The sequence below is a fragment of the Cervus canadensis genome, chromosome 26 (assembly GCF_019320065.1).
Source record: "Cervus canadensis isolate Bull #8, Minnesota chromosome 26, ASM1932006v1, whole genome shotgun sequence".
NCBI lineage: Eukaryota > Metazoa > Chordata > Mammalia > Artiodactyla > Cervidae > Cervus > Cervus canadensis.
The window spans coordinates 33,811,467-33,833,088 of NC_057411.1; the positions used below are offsets into that span (position 1 = coordinate 33,811,467).

Sequence of the window (21,622 nt, forward strand, 5' to 3'; positions counted from 1 at the left end):
CCTACCATGTATTTAAGTGATTTCAGGGTTCTGGCTCTTTATTCTGTCACCTATCCATGGTTTAATAGTGAAGAAATGTTGATGTACTGAAACAGCCAAAATCTCATGTATTATAAAAGTCAAGAACTAGAGACTTATGAGTCCCATAATACCAATAGTAGTCCTGCCTTGCTCTACAATATTATTTTGTTTTACTGCATATGGTCTAGACTCCAGGGCTTTATTTATGAGCAGTGGAGTGGAATTACAGCTGCCAAGAGGAAAAGGTTACATTTTTTAAAAACTTATACTACATATAAAACAAGTACAATTTTCCTGAATGCCTAACTGGTGAGCTTACAAAATTTTAATATTATCAAGTTAATGTATGAGTCATTAATGAGAAGATACTAATTTTCAAAATGGTACCTAAGAAAGCTCTAAATTAAATATAATCAAATGCAAAAATACAGGAGAAGCTAACCAATGTTCAGGAGGGGACAGGGTTTAGGGAAAAGATGGGGAGAGGGCCTTAAAGCTACAGGCACAAGTCAGGTCTTCCCTGGTGGGCCAGTGGTTAAGACGTCTCACTTCCACTGCAGGGGGCATGAGTTCGATCCCTAGTCAGGGAACTAAGACCTCACATGACAAGTGTTATGGCCAAATAAAAAATAAAATAAAGATTTAAAAAGCTATTTAAGTGTAAATAGAAGGGACAGGGAGGGCATTTCAGTGTGGGAACCTTGAAAACAAAAGTAAGAACACAAATGACAGTGAACAAAAGTGTTAGTTGCTCGGTTGTGTCTGACTCTTTGCAACCCCATGGACTGTAGCTCACGAGGCTCCTCTGTCCATGGGATTCTCCAAGCAAGCATATGGAGTGGGTTGCCATTCCCTTCTCTAGGGGATCTTCCCAACCCAGGGATGGAACCTGGGTCTCCTTCATTGCAGACAGATTTTTTACCATCTGAGCCACCAGGAAAGCCAAGATTAGACTCCAGTGAGTGGGAAGTAAAATTCTACATTAGAGAGGAGTTGGAAGTAAAACATGGATAGATAAAATGGGCTCAGATTATATATGGTCTTGAAAGGCCACACCAGGAGCTTGGATTTGATCCCACAGTAAGATACTATCTCAAGAGAGTTCTTGGCCTGGGGAGACCTGACAAGAATGAAATAATGGGGAGATGAGGCAGACAGCACTGTGTGAAGGAGACTCTAATGGCCAAGAGGCAGAGAAGCCAAAGTGGAAACTACTGCAGTATTTGCACATAAGAAATCAGTATTATTTAACATCATCTTAAAAATCTCTACTGCCTGGGAATAGACCAGTTATTTCTACATAGCCCTTCCCTGGTGACTCAGATGGTAGAGAATCCACCTGCAATGTGGGAGACCTGGGTTCAATCCCTGGGTTGATCCCCTGGAGTAGAAAATGGCAACACACTCCAGTATTCTTGCCTGGAGAATTCCATGGACAGAGGAGCCTGGCGGGCTACAGTCCATGGGGTCACAAAGAGTTGGACACAACTGAGTGATTTGCACTTTCACTCACTTTCTACCAAGCAAACAATCGAAAAATAGAGCATGCAGCAGTGCCAGGCCAGGGCAACGTAAGGTCAGGCCTTCTCTGAATTTACACTTTGCATCCAGGTGGTCACGGGTGTTACTAAAAGGGTCCGGGTAAAAGACACCCTAAGTGGGCTTTAGAAAATGTCAAACGGAACTGAATTACCACTAACCCAGTTAAGATAAGGAAAGAGCCAGGACTAGTACTTCATAGTGTGTCCAATACTTGGTAAGCATGCACGCATGCTCAGTCATGTCCAACTCTGCAACTCCATGGACTGTAGCCCACCAGGATCCTCTGTCCATGGGATTACCTGTGGACAGCAAAAATACTGGAGTGGCTTGTCATTTCTTCTCCAGGGCATCTTTCCAACCCAGGGATCAAGCAGGAGTCTCCTGTGTGTCCAGTACTGGCAGGCGGATTCTCTACCACTGAGCCACCTGGGAAGCCCCCAGCACTCGGTAAGACATTACCAAATAAGTAGTACCTTTATGTGAGTACAGAAAGGCGAACTGACCTTTCTGGGGCTGGGACGGTGGCAGGCGTAGGGTTCGCAGCTGTGCAGACACAAAACTGCTCCATGCTTCAGTGCCTGTGAAATTCTTTATGCAATGAGCCACCTGCATTAAACTTATTTATTTATTTTATTTATTTATTTTTTCATTTATTTTTTATTAGTTGGAGGCTAATTACTTCACAATATTGTAGTGGCTTTTGCCATACATTGACATGAATCAGCCATGGATTTACATGTACTCCCCATCCTGATCCCCACCCCCCACCGCCTCCCTCTCCATCCCATCCCTCTGGGTCTTCCCAGAGCACCAGCCCTGAGCACTTGTCTCATGCATCCAACCTGGGCTGGTGTAAACTTATTTTTTAAAAAAATCAGACTAAATCATTGAGGAGCCAAAAATAAACCATAAACCAATCTGTCCATAATAACTACTGAATTCCAACTATGTACCTCAATGATTTCAGGGTTCTGGCTCTTAATTCTATTGCCTATCCATGGTTTAATAATGAAGAAATGTTGATATATGGCAATAGTCAAAGTCTCGTGCATTATAAAAGTCAAGAACTAGAGACTTATGAGTCCCATCATGGCAATAGTAGCCCAGTTAAGGTAAAGAAAGACCCAGTACTTTCTTTAGTGTAAAATACTTACAATATTTCACAGTGTGTCCAACACTTGGTAAGACTTCAGCAAATAAGTACAACGGTTTTGTGAGCAACACTTTGCAGAGCCCATTCACATATTATATCAACAGCTGGTACGTATAGAACACTTAGGGTGTTTAGGCACATTGACTACAACCCTAGGAAGTAGGCAGCGTCATCCACTTTCACAGATGCCCAGAGGACAGTTACTGCTACTTCCTGGAGCCAGAACCGGGGCCCAGGGACTGTGCTCTTAACACTACACTCTACTGCTGCTCATCCTACTTGCCCTTTCAAACAACCTACGAAATAAGTAAGACGAATCTGATTTGTTTGAAAAATATTTATAGAGTTCTTACTCGCCAGGCCTCATACCACACACTGAGTTTCCAATGATGGATGAACCATACCACCCCTACTCTGAAGAAGCTGACAGTCTAGTAAGCAAAACTGACAGATAATCCACGTTTTCCTGATGAACAACAGAAACTCTAAGCTTCCATAAATTAAATATCTTATCCGAGCACACAGCCGGCTAGAGAGTGGTCAGGCCAGGGCTTAAATGCTGACATCACATCTCTAATACTTACTCCAGGTAATGATGTTAACTTCCTTTGCTGGCCTACTGGGCAAAAACAAAAGAAAACAAAACAACAATATCATAACCAGGACTATCTAGTCTAACCCAACTTTTATAAAAAGAGCCTGATCTTGGTAAGAAGGAAACATTAAACCAAGCTATTGTGATTCCGATGCAAACAGCACAGACCACTTATGCCAATTTACAAATCATTTCAACAGCTGGAAAATCTATCATTTCAACCATTAATTGTCCTGTCATCAAACATTTTAGCTAAACATATTTCAGATACTTTGGGTGAATCGCTTACAATGGGCCACTTTTCTCAAGGAAAATCAAGATAAATTCTTGTGGTCTGCAAAGCTAACGATAACCCCAAAAGATTCAGTTCCACAGTAATTATAACCATTTTCCATTTTTCCTTCTGCTCTTTTAATGCTCCCTAAAGGAGGCCTAGAACCTTTCTTTCATATGTAAGAGAATTGTCCCAAACGACCTAACGGTACCAGCCTGCAAAATCTGTTTCACAAAACTTGGCCCATTACAACTTTCAGAGTGAACATTACACAATAAGACTTTAAGCCCCTTTTGGCCCAGGAGTAACTGGCAACAAGTGCAGCAAGGATTCATTAGCTGCTTTTACACAGAGGATGTTTAAACCCTGCACTCAAGCCATGCCGGTAGTAGATCTTTTAACTTCTTTGTTTTTTCTCAAAAGGGTCCTGACTGGGATCAATCACACATGTGGTGTAGGCAGCTAGTCACGATCATATGACTTGGAGGGTAATAATAATGGCTTCCCAGCCCCTAAATAAATCCCCTCCCAGCCTCTCAAAGTAGCCAAATTTAAGGAAGAGAAGTTCGATCACGGGGAGCTAATAGGGTTATTAAGGAGGTTAACAGGTATTTGTCCTTGTGATACTGGAGATGACTCCTGAAAGTCCCTTGGACAGCAAGGAGATCAAACCAGTCAATCTTAAGGGAAATCAACCCTGAATACTTGTTGGAAGGACTGATGCCGAAGTCCAGTATTTTGGTCATCTGATGCAAACAGCCAAATCATTGGAAAAGTTCCTGATGCTGGGAAAGATTGAGGGCAAAGGAGAAAAGGGCATCAGAGGATGAGATAGCTGGATAGCATCACTGATGCAATGGACATGAACTTGGGCAAACTTCAGGAGATGGTGAGGGATGGGGAGGCTGATATGCTGCAGTCCATGGGGTCGTAAAGAGTCGGACACGATTGGGCGACTGAAAAACAAGTATTTACCAAATGTGTGCTATGAGCCCAAGACAACAGGAGACCAGGCATAGCCCATGTGACCAATGTCATTAAGACATAAATGCAGTGCATTTCAATAAGTTTAATATCTATTTTTGTTGTTGTTTAGTCACTAAGTCATGTCCGACTCTTTTCCGAATCCAAGGACTGTAGCCCGCCGGCCTCCTCTGTTTATGGGATTTCCCAGGCAAGAATACTGGAGTGGGTTGCCACTTTCTTCTCCAGGGGATCTTCCCAACTCAGGGATTGAACCCACAACTCCTATGTCTTCTGCACTGTTCACAAAGGATAGAGTAGCATGAAGGGCCTTGGGGGAGTCTTCCACCTACTCTTCCAGCCTCATTTCTGAGCATCCAAGGAGCCAGCCCCTCTCAACAACCAGTGGCTCCCCAAGCTGCCCAGCGTCGTTGCCCAGGCTCCGTGCTAAGGGCTGCAGATACAAAGATGTAGGCAGTCCCCACCCCCAGGCGGCCCACAGACAATCAGGAAACACGTGCAGTGACAGATGGGTGCAGGGATTAGGGAGCTCTGAAGGGAGGAAGCTGACCCCGCACTGAGGGCAACGGGAGGGCAGGCGAGGAGGAAATGACCCTGAGCTATGTCTCCAGGGATGCAGGGGGTTCCCATGCCCTGTGGTGGCCTGTGCAGGGCATCCCACCACCGTGGGTGCAGGAAGCTGAGTTCCTGGTGCTCAGAGCAGAATGGGTCAGGCCGTGAGTGGTGAATGAGAAGCTGGGAGAAGGGCAGGTGCCTGGCACGGCGGGGATGACTACAGTGTAGCTGATGTGGCTCCACTGAATGTTCCTTCAGCATTTACAACAGGGATGTGTGCTCATTGCAAGCACTTCAAAAGGTACACAGCAGGAAAAAGAAGATGAAAAGGGTTCCAAATCCCGTAGGCTAGAACTGAAAAACCAGTCATTTCAAACATTAAATATCCTGCCATCAGTCATTTTGGCTAAACATTTCAGATACTTTGGGGGAATCATTTACACTGGGCCACTGTAAGGATGGCCTGTTAACATTTTGATGTACAATCTTTTATACATATATGTATGTATTAATATGTTTATATATTATTTTACCTATGCTGTGCTGTGCTGTCTCTCAGTCATATCCGACTCTTTGTGACCCCGTAGACTGTAGCCCGCCAGGCTCCTCTGTTCATGGGATTCTCCAGGCAAGAATACTGGAGTGGGTTACCGTGCCCTCCTCCAGAGGATCTTCCCAACCCAGGGATGGAACCCAGGTCTCCTGCATTGCAGATGGAATCTTTATGTCTGAGCCACCAGGGAAGCCCAAGAATACTGGGGTGGGTAGCCTATCCCTTCTCCAGGGGAACTTCCCGACCCAGGAATCGAACCGGGGTCTCCTGCACTGCAGGTAGATTCTTTACCAGCTGAGCTACCAGGGAAGCCCACATTTACCTACACTAACAAATACATTTTTCTTTAAAAATGAAATCATTTAAAGTGTGGTGGATTTCCCTGGCGGCTCAGACAGTAAAGGATCTGCCTGCAATTGAGGAGACCTGGGTTTGATCCCTGGGTCAGCAAGATCCCCTGGAGAAGGGAGTGGCTACCCATTCCAGTATTCTTGCCTGGGAAATCCCATGGACAAAGAGCCTGGTGGGTTACAGTCCATGAGGTTGCAAAGAGTTGGACACGACTGAGTGACTAACACACACACATATACATACAATGAAATATTATTTAGCCTTAAAAAGAAAGAAAGTTCTGGGGATTTCCTAGTGGTCCAGTGGTTGAGACTTCACCTTCCAGTGCAGGGGGTGCAGGTTTGATCCCAGGTTAGGGAGCTAAGATTCCACAGGCTTCTGTGGACAAAAGAACAAAACATAAAACAGAAGCAATACTGTAACAAATTCAATAAAGACTTTAAAAAAATGGTCCATGTCAAAAAAATCTTAAAAAAGAAAAAAAGGAAAATTCTGACATGTTACAACATGGATAAACCATCACAACATTGTGCTAAGTGAAATAGGCCAATCAGAAAAAGACAAATGCTATACAACTCCGTTTATATGAGTACCTGGAGTAGTCAAATTCATAGAGGCGCAGGTAGATGGAGGTGACTGCTGTCTGTGGGAGGAGGGGGGGAAAGTGAGCAGTTGTTTAAGGGGTGGAGTTTCAGTTTTGTAAGATGGTAAGATTTTGGAGATTGGCTGTACCTATGTGAATATACTTAACACCCCTGAACTGTATACTTAAAAATAGTTAAGATGGTAAAGTTTATGTTATGTGTTTTTTTTTAACCACAGAAAAGAAAAATAAATAAAATGTGAAAAAGAAATTCACTTGATAAAGCTATTTTAATACTTTTTCACTCATTTTTTTGGGGATCGCCTTTCCACATAAGATACACACACACACACACATATATGCCACCATCAATATTTCAGATAACTCTATAGTATTCTAACGTAGTTGTTGATCAGTCACTCAGTCATGTCTGACTCTTTGCAACCCCATGGACTGCAGCATGCCAGGCTTCCCTGTCCTTCACCATCTCCTGGAGCTTGCTCAAACTCATGTCCATTGAGTTGGTGATGCCATCCAACCATCTCGTCCTCTGTTGTTCCCTTCTCCTCCTGCCTTCAATTCCAGTGTAGAGATCTACCTTAATTTATTTAACCTAGGAGAATTACTTTTTAAGATAGATGAAACCTGCAAAGTCTTGGTTGATAGGAAGGAGCTGTGACAGCCGATGGGAAGGAGTCAGCAAAGGGTTAAGAAAGATGCAAGACCACAGAAGAGAGAGGAATATTAATAGAGCAAAAGTTCCAAAGAAAGCATGAGGGGACTTCCCTGGTGGTCCAGTGGTTAAGGCTCCCCACTCCCAATGCAAGGGAGCATAGGTTTGTCCCTGGCCAGGGAACTAGATCCTATAAGCCTCAACTAAGAGCCCATGTGCCACAACTAAGACCTGGCACAGCCAAATAAATTTTTTAAAAAAGACCATGCTTATTAAAACAACAAAACAAAAGTGAAACAACAACAACTAAAAAAAAAACCCCACAAAGACAGCATGAACAGATGGCATTCAGGGTTCAAGTATTGGGCCAACCTTAAACATGGGTCAAAATGGACCACATCCCTTGAGGAAAGGAAATGAAGATGAGTACAAATATATATATTTGGGTTCGATTCCTGGGTTGGGAAGATCCCCTGGAGAAGGAAATGGCAACCCACTCCAGTATTCTGGCCTAGAGAATCCCATGGACAGAGAGCCTGGCAGGATACTGTCCATGGGGTCGCAAGAGCCAGATATGACTTAGCGACTAAACCACCACCACCAATATATTTGCACTTGTAGAGAAAAGTCTGGGTAACTGAAGAAGTCAAGAGATGACATCTTAATGAGGATAAAGAGGTAGAGAAGTAGGGCATGGAAGAGTCGGAAAGATATATAGCTATGTTCAGAAATAAGACACAGGTTAAAATTCCTGAAGGTGAAAATCTACCAGCTGGACAAGGATCTGGGTGAGGGTTGGGAGTGAGTAGCTGAGGTTCTCAGAGGACTCACTGAGCAGGTCTAGTGATTCTGAGGCCAGATTCACACTTAGATCACCTGGGATGGTGCTGTCCCCAAGGTTTGACCAGAGTCAGGAAAGGGAGGTACGGGAAGACCAGGTATTCAGTTTTTCAGGCAACAAACAAAAGTGACTGGAAGCCAGATGGAGAGTAGCGGTGAGCAACAGTGAAAGGTGGTTGACCACATTTAGCCTCAAAGTTGAGGAATAACAAGCCTTTTCATGCAGTGACCCATGGAAGAGGGTGACAGAGCAATTAGCCAAAAGGTTGAGAACTTTACTCACCCTGGGGAGAAGAGGAAAAGAGGGAGGGAGGGAAATCGACAGAGGACCGGAAATGACGATGCCAAGAGACGGTGAAAATACAAGACGTGAGGCATGGGTCGGGGGGCAGGTGGGTTTGAGAGGTTGTGTTGGCACAAGTTACGGTCCTGCAGAAGGACATGGGGTCATGGACACAGGTGGAAGGCCAGGCTTGAGCAAAGGAGGGAAAATGACTGTGGAACCCAAATCCAGTCTCAGAGAAGTGGTAAGAACTGTTACTAAGGGACTTCCCTGATGGTTCAGTGGCTAAGACGCTGTGGAGCAGGGGGCCTGGGTTCAAGCCCTGGTCTGAGAACTAGATCCCACATGCCGAAACTGAAGATCTCTAATGCCACAGCTAAGGCCCAGTGCAGCCAAATACACATATATATATATATATATACACACACACATATATATATATAGAAGAAGGAAATGGCAACCCACTCCAGTACGCTTGTCTGGAAAATCCCATGGACGGAGGAGCCTGGTAGGCTACACAGTCCATGGGGTCACAAAGAGTCGGATATGACTGAGCAATAGGTTCTACATATATATATATATATAATATATATATATATATACAGAGAGAGAGAGAGAGAGAGAGCAAGCTGCTACTAAGTTCATAGAGAAATGTGATTTGACTTCTGGTTCTCAGAGCACAGTCTCCAGAATCTCCAAGTTCCTCACCATGTTTTATTTTTTCTCTCTAGCACAACAGCCATATACTATATCATTTCCTTGTTTATTTCTGGTTAGCTTGCTCCATTAGCATATAAAGCTCCCTGACGGCAGGCATGCTGTCTGCTTTGTTCACTTCATTATCACCAGCACTTAAGTCATATCTGCACACAGTAATGCCTCCATAAGTCACACTTGTTGAGTGAATGCATGAATGAGTAAACAAATAAATGATAAAGGCCAGTTAGGATAAGGATATCCCGTGAGGTTTGCTAAAATAGCAGGTAGGGTCTCTGCCAGGAGGAAGCAATCTTACAGTCTTCAGTCCTAAAGGGAGAGAAAATGTTGGCCAAGCTCTGCTCCCAAACTCTATCTGCTCTTTTTTTTTTTTTTTCCATCTCCTCCTCTTCTCGTGACTACTTCTGATCCTCCAAGACTCAGCTTGGTGTCACCTCCTCCGGGGAGCCCTCCCTGATGTCTCCTCTTGGGTGCTCTCAAGGCACCCTATAGTTCTTCTATTACTGTGCTTACCCTCCTGTCTGATAACTGTTTACCTGTTGGTCTCCCCCACTAGACTGAGCAAGGATAGCAAATCTCATACACTTAGTAGGAACTCCATACATGAGGGCCAAATACACAAATGGAAAGCACTGGACATGTGAGTTGGTCAATAAAAGCCTGCACTTTTCCTCCTTTGAAGTTCAACTCGGCCACACACAAATTCATACTTTGACACCACTGAACGAGAGGGCCCTTGTTGCCAGGGCATCCAGGTGGGAACACAGCTCAACTCCCAACACTAAACATAAGCTGGAGCTTTTCTGTTTAAGGTAAGATTGAGTTCTACTGTCTTTCATGCGTCTGTTCCCCTCTCTATCTGATTCTGGGCATCCCTGTGATACTATGGGTTGCCTTGCTCATCTGTGATGCTTCCCAAGTGAAAGAGTGTGATAGGACACCTGGTGAGCCTTGTAAAAATCTCTGTTTTAACTGATCTGGGGTGCAGTCTGCATTTTTACAGATTTTCAGATGATTCTACTGCACAGCCAGAGTTGAGAACCATTACCCTCTGGCCATTTGCCATTTTCCCCTGGCTTGTGGCGCTGTCCAAGGTAGCAGTTCATCAAGCGCTTCTTCACCCCAATGTCTGCCCAGACCAGCCATGGGCAAGGGTCAATGGTCTTTTGAATAACCCCAGGGGAGGGTGCTGCACCTTAGGACCTAACACGTTAAAGCCAAGTTTATACAGTTAGCTGTGTTGGAGAAGGCCACCGTTGGGTGTTCAGACTAAAACTAGGCTGTCCAATAACCACATGTGACTACTTAAATTTAAATTAATACAAATTTGAAATTGCTCTAATTAAAAGTCCAGCTCCTCAACTGCACATTCAAGTGCTCAATAGCTAGTGGCTGCTGTATTGGATAGTTCAGAAACAGAACATTTCCATTATCATAGAAAGTTCTGCTGGTAAATGCTGATACAAAAATATTCCTTTCTTCAGAAAATAATCTATGTGGTTACATTCATCTTCTGCTAGTCATGGGCAAAATGAGCCACACAATATGCAGAGGGTGAACACACTGAATCTCTGGTCATTCCTTCTCAGATGAGTGACAGTGGCCCTTTACCTATTTTCTTTTCTTTTTTCTTTTTTTGGCCACACTACATGGCCTGTGGGAACTTAGTTCCCCGACTAGGGATGAAGCCCATGGCCCCTGCAGTGGAAGTGTGGAGGATTAATCACTGGACCACCAGGGAAGTCCACCCCTTTCCGAGAATAAGAACAAAGAAAGGAGTTCTATGCTCTTTTGAACAAAAGTTTTCCTGGACAGTTCCGCCTATGTATTAGGGCAGCAATGGTTTTCCAACTTTTTTGACTGCAACTGACAGTAAAAAATACATATTTTACATTATAATCTTGTATACAGATATATACATATATAACAAATTAAAAGTTTTACAAATCAATATTTATCCTTACTACATATTTTGGACTTGGATACTTTATTATTCTATTATTTTCTATTTTCTGATTTATTAAAAAAAAATAAACCTACTTAACTGTTCTCATAGCTCTGCTGGCCAGTAGTTTGGAAAACTACTACCTTAAGACATAAGTGGTCCACACAAAACTGGGACTGAATTTCACACTGCAGAGTTAATAGCCAGCTGGATAGTAATAGCTAACATTTACTGGGCACTTAGTATATGCCAGGCACTGTGTTAAATGTTCTATATTCATTGCCTTGTTCATTTGACATAATAACTCCATAGAACAGTTGTCCAAGAACCGTGAAAGAACTGAGGTTTTACTTGCAGAGGTTAACAGAAGACACAAAACTCCCAGGGTGGAGACAAAGGACTTTAGCATCCACAGCAACAGCGGTAGCCAAAGCATCAGCATTTCCTTGCACTAGTTCCCCAGCTCCAATTCCCAGGGCATCCAAAGAGGGCCATAACACCTGCATATGCAGTGAGTAGCTTTACTGGAGAGGAACTCTGAGCTGCAAGAACTCAAATCCATTATATTGAATCTTAGCAAGCCTGCTCTGCACTTCTGAGGACAACAGTATCTCAAGCATCCAAGACAATTTACTACACAAACATCCTTGTAAAGGCAATCTAGACTGAAAGGGCAGCCAGTGCCTCTCTTTGTAAGTCCTGTCGAAATGCAGGGGATGCAAGAGCTGTCTCCCAACAGCAGGTACCATACTTATCCCCACTTTGTACATGAGGAAAGAATGATTTTAAAAGGATTAAGTAGCTTATTTAAGGTTACATAGGTCAACTTGACATCTAAGTGTATGCTGATAACACCTTTCGCAGCCATTGACAGTGAAACAGGAAGACGGAAGAGAGATGTCACTCATTTAGTCATGCAGCTGTGAAATTTGCCCCTACAGAAAGTAATTCGTTATATATAATTTGTAATAAGCTATTTTCTTTTCATATTTTCTTCCAGAATCCCATAGGAAGAGTATCAAATGAACAAGTCTTTTCTATAAAGGGCCAAAGAGTAGAGATTTTCAGCTTTATGGGCCAGATGGATTCTGTTTCAATTGCTACTCAACTCTGGAGAGGGAGTGCAGAAATAGTCACAGGTAATTCATAACCAATGGGTGTGGCTATCTTCAAAATAGTGCAATTTGCTAACTCCTGTTTTCAGTGGGATACAAACAAAATTTTTGTTTTGACAGACAGCCCAGTGGGATACAAAAAAAAGTTGCATAGTAATTTCTACACACAATGGTTTAATTGGAAAAAGAAGGTAAATAAGCAACAAGCAAGCAAATCAAGAGTCACATGGAATGGAAGCGCGCCTGGCTTCTATGTCGGAGTCCTCTTAAGTCAGCCTGGATAAACAGTATGTCAAGAACTAATGTAAAATATTCATAGATTAAAAGTAGAATAGCGTCTATACAAGGGCTTCCCTGGTGGCTCAGTGTAAAGAACCCGCCTGCCAATGCAGGAGACATAAGAGATGCGGGTTCCATCCCTGTGTCGGGAAGATCCTCTAGAGAAGGGCTTGGCAATCCACTCCAGTATTCTTGCCTGGAGAATCCCAAGGACAGAGAAGCCTGGCGGGCTACAGTCCATAGGGTCACAAAGACTCAGAATCGCTGAGCAACTGAGCACACACACATGCAAAATCTACACATCATCTCTCTGTGATGACTGTGGTTATGCCAAGACTCTAAGAAATAACTTATGTGACTTTCAAAGGGTTTTTCTAGCTATTAGATGCTCAAGAGGGGAGCAGTTATCATCCAGAACAATCCTCTTTAATTTTTCATGTGATGACATTAGGTAAAAAACCTACATTATGAATAAGGGGGAAGTAATAGTGAAAAAAAAAATGGTACTCTAGGCCAGGGACCATTCTAAGGATTTCACAAATAATGCCCAATAACTAACAAAGAAGACCATTTCTGAAGTGCCAAAATGTATGGCTCAGTGAGTGAACACTCACGTGGCCTGATCTTAAAAAAAAAAACAAAAAAAAACCCACACACACATAGAGTGCCATTATTTGATCACAGTGGTATTCTTTCCCCAAATCAGTTAACTGGAAAATTGTTGTCTTTATTTTTACATGCATACATATACATCAAAATTTTGTTTGCTCTTCTTTTTCTAATTCTTTTAGACTATAGATTAGGTTGTTTATTTGATATTTTTCTTATTCATACAATCAAAATTTTAGTATACAAGTGGTAACCCACTCCTTTTCATAGAATCAATTTTTATGCTGCATATAAGCTCAAATTAAAGTGGAAAAACACCAATCAAAATGTCACAGAAAAAATAATCAGCTTTCTCAAGAACAATTCTATTAGCTGCAAAAATTATAGGGAGATAAATATGATTCTTGTAAACACTGTGCTGTTATTGACAAGACCGGCAAATTTTTCAAAATGACATAATTTTGAAGTCTAGGCTATGTGGGAACATAATACCACAAAGAAGAAAAACTGTCATCCATAAGTTAATATTCCTGTTACAACAGTTGGCACAATTTAGATACTATTGTTTCTATGTAAATATACTTTAAATTTTGGTGAAAAGTAGAACTTATTTTAGGAGATAGATTTCCATTGAAATTCCAGAACAATTACATTTCATAATTCTAAGTATAATTCACAAACACTCCAAGTTCAATAAAAAAAAAAAATCATATTTCTATTTGGTTTGCTTTACCATAGTATCAAAACCTCTTAATTAACACCTTTCACTCATGAGTCAATAGAATGAAAAATCATTTGAAGACTATTTTATTAACCAGCCCAGTTTAAAAAATACAATAGTCATTTTAGCTATGTACAGTTTTAATTTATGTTTCAAAACTTCCAGTTATTACCATTTAAAATATTTCTTTGGCAGCTAAGTCATCATAAGTGTAAAAAAACCAGGAAGACATCTACTTTGTTAATACATGAAATGCTTGATGAATACTAAGTCTATGCTATCTTTGGAGACATTTATGTTTACATTTAGTTGAAAGCCATTATAATTCATTATAATTACTTCAGAGTTAAATAACACCATTTAAACTACAGGCTAATTTTCGCTACTGCCATAGTTAATCACAATTACTTCTTCAGCTTTGTCTACGTTAGCCTAAAAATATTACATGACTTTCAATGTCTTGTCAAAGACACGTCATCTCATTTCTTTGCATTCCAAAGATAAAGCCTGTATCACTATCCTCAGAGATGGATAGTTCTGAAGCCCTGAACAAAATCTGCATATCTTATGGGTTTTTAGGATGTTAGACACAGCCTCTGTAGTTTTTAAAGAAGAAAAGTAACCATAATGACAAGCTGTTGCCTTTTCTATTCAACCTGACAAAGTCTATGAACAAGTGATTGCTCATATTTAGTTTGACCTTTAAGAAAAACTGAACTCTACTTCTAAAGTGAAATTAGTTTTACTTTTCAGATTGTTCTGGAGCTGAGGAAGGGTACAAGGAGATTCCTAGCCTCAGTTTTAGGACATCTCCTTTTATATGAAATTCTTAAAGCAACATTGTTCTCCTTTTATTATGTTGAAAAATAGGTCATGAAGCACTTCCAGGCAGAAAGTGATTTTGAAAAAGAAATAATTTAGAAACAAGTAAAAAGTGGGGGGTGTATGGGATGGACATATTTAGACCTGTTGTGACTATTTGCTACAAAGCAGTGTGTAGAAGTGAGGAAGTGATCAGGAGGGAAAGAAGACTGAGTTCCTAGCTTCTGGGACATCTGGGTTTCTTTGGGCCCCAGACTGCCTGTCAGTTAAAGAGCATTAAACTTTAGAGGCCACAGGCTGGCAGCAGTGAGGTCTCCTTCAGCTAAAATGTACAACGACTCCCCTCTCACTCATCAGGCCTCGTCTTACGCAGAAAACAACTGTCGTCAGCTCGTTTCCGCACTTGTGCAATGCTGTACAATTTTGGAGCCTCACAGGTCTGCAGACACCCATCTGTGTATCCCTACTGCATCACAACATGCGAGCCAAAAGAGTTGAACTTTATGGACTCTGTCACCAGACATCCAGGTTCAGCGTTCTGCATGGAGTCCTGTCTCAGATGGGTGTTTCCCAAAGTGAGTCTCAAGCCTAGTTTCAGAGGCAGTATTTCACATCACGATCCAGGATACATACATACATTTACCTAATAATCAAATGCATAGGGCTTCCCTGGTGGTCCAGTGGTTAAGAGTCCAGCTTGCAATGCAGGGAACAGGGGTTTGATCCCTGATGGTGGACGCTTCCACATGACAAGCAGCAACTAAGCCTGGGCATCACAACTACTGAGACCACGCTTAAGAGCCTGTAGTCCGCAACAGGAGAAGCTACTGCAACGAGAAGACCATGCACCATAACCAAAAGTAGGTCCTGCTAGCCACAACTGGAGAAAGCCCACCGGCAGTAACAAAGACCCAGTGCAGCCAAAAATAAATAAACAAATGAACAATGAGTAGGTTTACACAGTGCTTATTGCATAGACAGTCAGAATTGGAGCCCAGGGGTCTCGATTCTGTAGTGCTTTTGACCACCTCTCTCCATTATCTCATGGCCTTGCACTTACATACATGAGGGAACCAAACACTTCATCAAACCCTAGTAACTCCCACTAAGAGGGATGCACAGTGATAATTCCTATTCTAAGATATATATTCCATCTCATTCCCTGGCAGTTGAGTTGTTAAGAATCTGCCTTCCAACATAGGGGATGTGAGTTCGACTCCTGGTCAGGGAACTAAGATCCCACATACCATGAACCAGCTAAGCCTGAGTACAGCAACTACTGAGCCTGTGTCCTCTAGAGCCTTTGAGCCACAAGGGACGATCCTGTATCCCGAAACTAAGACGTGACGGGAAGTGAAGTGAATTGAAAGTCACTCAGTCATGTCCGACTCTTTGCAACCCCATAGACTATACAGTCCATGGAATTCTCCAGGCCAGAATACTGGCATGGATAGCCATTCCCTTCTCCAGGGGATCTTCTGAACCCAGGGATCGAACCCAGGTCTCCTGAATTGCAGACGGATTCTTTACCAGCTGAGTCTCCAGGGAAGCCCAAGGCCTGACGTAGCCAAATATATATATATATGCATATATATATATATATATATTTTTAAATGCTGATACAAACCTATCAAATTGATTTTCTGACTCAGACTATGTGGTTTGAAAAATACTATGGTAAGTGCTGTATGAAAAGATTTTTGAAAAACCTCAACAGTAAAAAAAGTTAAATAAGTATATGCATCTCATCTTAGAAACTTAACATGAGGTAGTGCATTGAAAATCTCAAAAAAAGGGGTGGATTATATGGAACAGTTCCTAAATTCACTCGAGCATCTCTATCCTCTTGTGGAATGGACACTAATTTGGGAAATCTTATCCTATAGTGTTAAGACCTTAAGGGCAGGGACAAATTGGGGGTTAATTTACTTTATATTTTGTGCATTCTTAGTCACACAGTCTCCTCTGACTCTGTGACCCCCTGGACTGTAGTCTGCCAGGCTCCTCTGTCCATGGGATTTTCCAGGCAATACTGGGGTGGGTTGCCATGCTCTCCTCCAGATCTTCCCAATCCAGGGATCAAATCCACGTCTCCTGCATGGCAGGTGGATTCGCCATCTCTATGCATGAACATTTGTGTCACATTTTTAGATAACTGATTGAAGGAGAGTCCCTTCCAGAGAAGGGGAGCACCCAGAACCCCCGAGCTCTGGCCTGGGGAGAAGTATTCCAGGTACCTAGGCTGGGTGAGGCACCGACTTTCTGCTTCTCTAAATCCCCCTCCACTTGGCCTTCCCTGACAGTGCAGTGGATGGTAGTTCATCTGACAATGCAGGGGGTGGGGGTTTGAAGATTCCATGTGCTTCAAAGCAATTAGGCCCGTGGGCCACAACTACCAAGCCTCAGTATGGCAGCTACTGAACGCCACGTGCCCAGAGCTCGTGCTCCCCAGCAAGAGAAGCCCACACACCACAAGAGGAGCCCCCTACTCGCCACAACTAGAGAAAAGTCAGCGCAAGGCATTGAAGACACAGTGCAGCCAAAAAAAATCAATCAATAAAACTATTTAACCCTCCCCTTGAAATACTGAAAAATATAGAAACTGACTCTAAGAATGAATGATTCCATGATGGGTAAACAAGCAAATAATAAAACAAGTTTAAGAACACAGACACATGGGGACAAGCATCTAAACAAATCTGAGTGATGCTTATTTTTGTCGCCAGCAGACATATGGAAATTAAAAAAGAAAAACCACTTATAGAATAGAGTTGAACTTCAGCATGACACACCTTCTTCAGGGTAACTGTGAATATTTTTTCATAACAACAGGATTAGAGTCAAATCTTAATCCCTGGTTCTATTAAGGCTGATCTCTACTTTCTTCTAATTAAGGGTAATTGCCACTAAGTACTATCTCTGCAGGAAATGGGGGTGGGGTAGAATTTAAAGCTGCAGGGTCCAGTATGGTAGCCACAAGCCCCGTGTGGCTATTTAAATTAATTTAAATGAAATAAACTTTAACATTCAGTTCTTCAGTTATACTAGAGACATTTCAAGGATTCAACAGTGACATGGGGCTCTTGGCTACCAGGCTGGGCAGACTGTAGAACATTTCCATAATTGTGGGAAGTTTTATTGGACAGCACTGATCTAGACAAAGGCCATTCACAGATGTTAAAAAGAAAATTATCCATTTCTCCCTTCATAAAGAGTTCCAAATGCTACCTAACGGAGCTGGCATGACTTAAAATACTGTGGGGTTGAATGTGAAGGTTACTGCCAAAGATGTCATTATTATTTCAAAGTATCATTCCAATTGGCCAAATATCTCTCTGCATTAAGATTTTCCATTTCCACAAGTTATCTTTCAAAATTCATACATGCCAGGAAATGATATTTGGTGATAATAATAACTTGTTAAAGTTCTACTAATTTATGAGCTAGTGCTAAGAGAAAATTATGAAGGAAAAAAATAAAACCATAAAGATACATGGCACCATTAGCTCTGAGAATAAAAGTTTATAGTTAAAACAAGTAGGGATGCCCTTAGGATAAAGAAAATATTTATTACACACATGGGTCTGTTTCTAGCCTTTTCATGAATTTAGACTCAGATTCTGTAACATTTGGTTTTTGCATCACATGTTGAGAACTTTAGCTCATATATCATTTGAGCTTCACAGCACCTGATCAGCACTCTAGCGTGGATTCTGAATGTTGTAGATTCTTCTCCTGAAGGGGAAAACAGAGGTCATGCATTATCTTGTCAGTGTCTGTCTTGCTTAGTCAGTTACCGAACTGATCCCAAGCGGCCAGATTACGCTGAAACCAAATGGCTAGGATTGCAGGGGCCAGCTAGCTTTTCGTCCTTCATGTCTCCAGGCTGCCCTGCTAATCTGGCCACCGTACTGCACAGGTATGCCTAGATCACAGGCAAAACAAAGAAGAAAGACCCACAGGAGTGTCAAGGCAAGTGCCATCACTCTTGATGATCACAAGCAGATAAAGTGAGTACAAGAAAACCCTGCAAGGTCATCATAAGCATGACCATGATAGTTCTAAAACAAAGCCTAAACATAAGGCATTACTATGTTCATGCCAAAAAAAAAAAAAATTACTCCACAGAGTAACCTATCTCCCCCCAAAAGCAACTGGTGAAAGGCATTTGATGAGAAATATAGGAGTTAAGCAACTGCTATAAAGACACTTTAAGGTCAATTTAAATAATCCAAACAAATTGCCTTCAGCTAAATGGCAGGTTATAATAAACATGCGTTTCCCAAATACTTTAATATGTTTGTTCAATGTCATAACATCTACCAACTGTCATTATTGTCAGCAAAACTTCTTCATCCTTTTATTTACCATGTCCAGTTTATGAACTTCCAACTTGGGGAGTTTGCAAAATATTTATTAAATACTGTATAAATAAAAACCACCATTAAAATTCTTATGCTTATGCCTTGAAGATTAAACTCATATTTCTAGCTATTAAGAGACGGTAGCTATAGTTAATCTTAGAAACATGGTGTTTCCGGGACACATGGAAGAAAAAGTTTGGGATTTAATGCACGAGAGCTGAAATTGTAAAATACTTTGATTTGCAAATATCATATTTTTTATGATTAAAAAAAACTAACAATTTTTCCTTAAAAACTTTAAGTAGGTCAACCTATTAACTGTTGCCATGGAGCTTATACATTCACATTTGCCTATCCTTTTGATGAACTGCAGCCCAGGATGGAGTTAAAAAACCTGCCTTTGATTCAAGCACAGAAACACAGAAGCCGAAATTAATATTACCGTTTAGGCTGTGTTATTGTAATTGATCCAAGAACTTAAAAAAATATATTATTAGTATATTTGGCTGCCTAACAGGACTTCTCCTGGTCTCCCACAGGAAGTGGGAACCGTCTCACTCCAGGAGAAGGGTTTCCATCCCAACTGGGCTGTGTTCTCACATTTGTAGTCACAATCCTGGCTCGACACGGAAAGACAGTCTGGCTGGGAAAAAAAACCTGACTTAAAAATATTCAGGGAAGTGTCGGGGATATAATAAAGTGCTGTGGAGGTAGGGGTGGACGGAGGAGAGGGATGAGTAGAAAAAGGGAATATGGACTCAGAATGGGAAAATAACCCTCTGGTTCTCCGTTGGATTCATTTAAGGAGGAGAGAATCGTTCCACAACGGCTCTCTCCATAATCCACAGCTAATCACTCTTTTATTGCAGCGAAGGATCAGACAGCCTCGGTCGTCACCCACTCACCGGCGTCTCGCCGGAGAAACCGAAAATCCCATTTCTTCCTCATGGAGCACCGGGGAAGGACGGCGAGGCTGTTGGTTGAGTGGAGGGCTGCGCACAGGGCAAGGCAACTTAGAGCCCCTGCCCGGCTCCCCGCGCCAGCCCGCCGCGGCGAACGGGAAAGTGGAGAACGGCGCGCGGCGCGGAGACCCGGGAGGCCGAACTTGGGGTCGCTTCCCCCCCGCCTGCCCCCGACCACCACCGAAGGCCCGGGCCCCCGATGGGGCGGCGGGCGGGGACACCTGTCAAAGGAACCGGACCCGAGCCGCAGCCGGCGGGCGGCGCCGGGGCCCGGCGGACGGCACTGCGGCGGCGGCGGCTGGGACCGGGAGCGCCGGCGGCCACCGCGCCTCGCTCGGGGCGTGCGCCCGCGGGGGATCCGGGGGCGGCCTCGCGCCCAAGGCGCTCCGGGGAGGGGGCTCAGCCGAGCAGGGCCCCGCGGCCGGGAGGACCCCGCCGCCCGAGCCCCTCTGCGGCGCCCGCCGCCCCCGGGGTCTCCGCCTCGGGGCTGGACGCGGAGCCGAGCCCGATGACCCCGGGCTGCCCAGCGGCCCCGCGCGGAGGAGGGGGCGCCGCGCCTACCTGCTCCCGGTGCGGCGGGGCCGCGGTCGCCTTGCGGGGCCGTGACCTGCGGCGGCGGCAGCAGCAGTCGCGGCGAGGAGGGCGCTTCCTTCAGGAAGGGGTGGGATCTGCCCGCCCGCCCGCCGCGCCGCGCCGCGGCCCGCCCCCGACTTATTCTGGGGTCCCGGCTGCCAGGCCACCCGGGGAGACTCCCCCCACCTCACCCCCCGCTCTCCCCACCCCGGGTCTCCGGCTCCCACCACCCCTCGGGGCCCCGCGTGGTTACCCGGGGCTGGAGCCGAGCGGCGCCGGTGGGACCGCTTCTTTCGCCTTTGTGGACGCGATCGCCTGGCGCTTGCCGCTCACCCAACAAAAGGAAGGACGGAATCTGGGATCCTCCGCCTGGCGGTTATTTATTCCTGACCTGTTGTAACCTTCTGGTCGGCTCCCTTCGGTCCCCACACCTAGGGCTTTTGCACAGAGCAGCTAAAATTCATTTTCGTGCCCATCGGCTGAATGCAGTTCGCCGCCGCTCGGCGCTCTCCCGCGGTTTTCTTTCATCGGGAAGAACAAACACAGGGCCAACTTCTGACCCTGGCGAAGAGCGGCACTCCAAGGGCGCCCTCCCAGCGACAGCGTGCTGTCTTCCTCCCAGAGTCTCGTCTCTCTTAAAACTGTCTTCATCGGCATTTGAGTAGCTTTCCCCACCCGGGATCGCAGCCTATCAGGGGCACCATGTCGGTGACCTCTGGCAGCGGCGTGGATCAATTATTTTTATCACGCGCTCACGGGTTAACTTCTCTTCCAAAGGCATCCTTACGGTGCTCCCACAAGAGAACCCCCTTTATTAACTTGCCTTGGGCTGACCTCTGCTCTTTTGCTGGGCGGGGGCGGGGGCAGGGGGCGGGGGGGGGGGGGCTCCCTGCCACACCTGCCTCTTCTCTGCTGCCTCTCAAAGCACGTGGTTCAAATCCTCCAATTCAACCTTCCAGAACTGTTCCTTCCCCCACGATATACTGTTCCCCCACAATACACTGTTATCTGTGTATTGATTTGTTTTTGCTGTTTTCTCCTGGCTAACTAGACTGTGAGCTTCTTGAGGCCAGGAATCTGGCCTCTTCTGTTTCCCTTCCCTTAAGGT

General features: G+C 43.9%; 1 protein-coding gene across 3 annotated transcripts in view; it reads right to left on the bottom strand.

The window, feature by feature from the left end:
* TMEM150C (transmembrane protein 150C) overlaps positions 1 to 21,248 on the bottom strand; it is a 107,042-nt gene extending 85,794 nt beyond the window's left edge. The window contains exon 1 of one of the 3 annotated variants that reach the window (XM_043447819.1): positions 20,906 to 21,248. The gene's annotated coding sequence lies outside the window, so the exon portion shown is untranslated. Of the gene's footprint in view, positions 1 to 20,502; positions 20,631 to 20,767 lie in introns of those variants that run through there. The other 2 variants (XM_043447818.1, XM_043447820.1) reach the window with 2 other exon arrangements.
* Between the last annotated feature and the right edge of the window lie 374 nt (positions 21,249 to 21,622).